The sequence below is a fragment of the Sinocyclocheilus grahami genome, unplaced genomic scaffold (assembly GCF_001515645.1).
Source record: "Sinocyclocheilus grahami isolate Dianchi unplaced genomic scaffold, SAMN03320097.WGS_v1.1 scaffold404.1, whole genome shotgun sequence".
Taxonomy (NCBI): Eukaryota; Metazoa; Chordata; class Actinopteri; order Cypriniformes; family Cyprinidae; genus Sinocyclocheilus; species Sinocyclocheilus grahami.
The window spans coordinates 194,025-194,607 of record NW_015505583.1 but is presented as its reverse complement, the minus strand read 5'-3'; positions in this window follow the sequence as shown (position 1 = coordinate 194,607).

Genomic DNA, 583 nt, shown 5'->3' with positions numbered 1-583 from the left:
CTTCCTGTTTCTCTATGTCTGTTTTGTTCCCGCCGTCTCGAGCGACCGCCCCCATCGGTTTTGTGTCCATGGAGATCAGGTGCACTGTGGCGGCCTGTGCGACCATGTGGTCATTGATTGGTTTGATTGTTCTGAGTATATCCTCCTGAGCCCCTGTGTGTGTGTGTGTGTGTGTGTGTGTGTGTGTGTGTTTTACGGCCCCAGCCACTTACCCTTTGGTTGTCCCAAGAGGAATATCTCAATTTTGTCCATCAGTGGTTTGCTGAAAATTGGCATCTTAATTTGGTTTATCGGACCTTTCTCCGACTGGACGCTTGTGTATTAAATCTAGAGGCTCTCAAAAGGTAAAGTGTGCAATTTTGGCACCATTAGTGCCACCAAATGGAATTATAAAAGCAACTAGATCATTACTTTTAAGAAAAAATGAGAGTGATTGCTCAGAATGTGATCTGGTTGCTTAGGTTTACTTGTGAATTATAATCAGGCTTTCCATAGAGCTTCAGTCTTCATGTCCAAATATACGTCAATATCCCATCTGGCCAATATATATATATATATATATATATATATATATATATATATA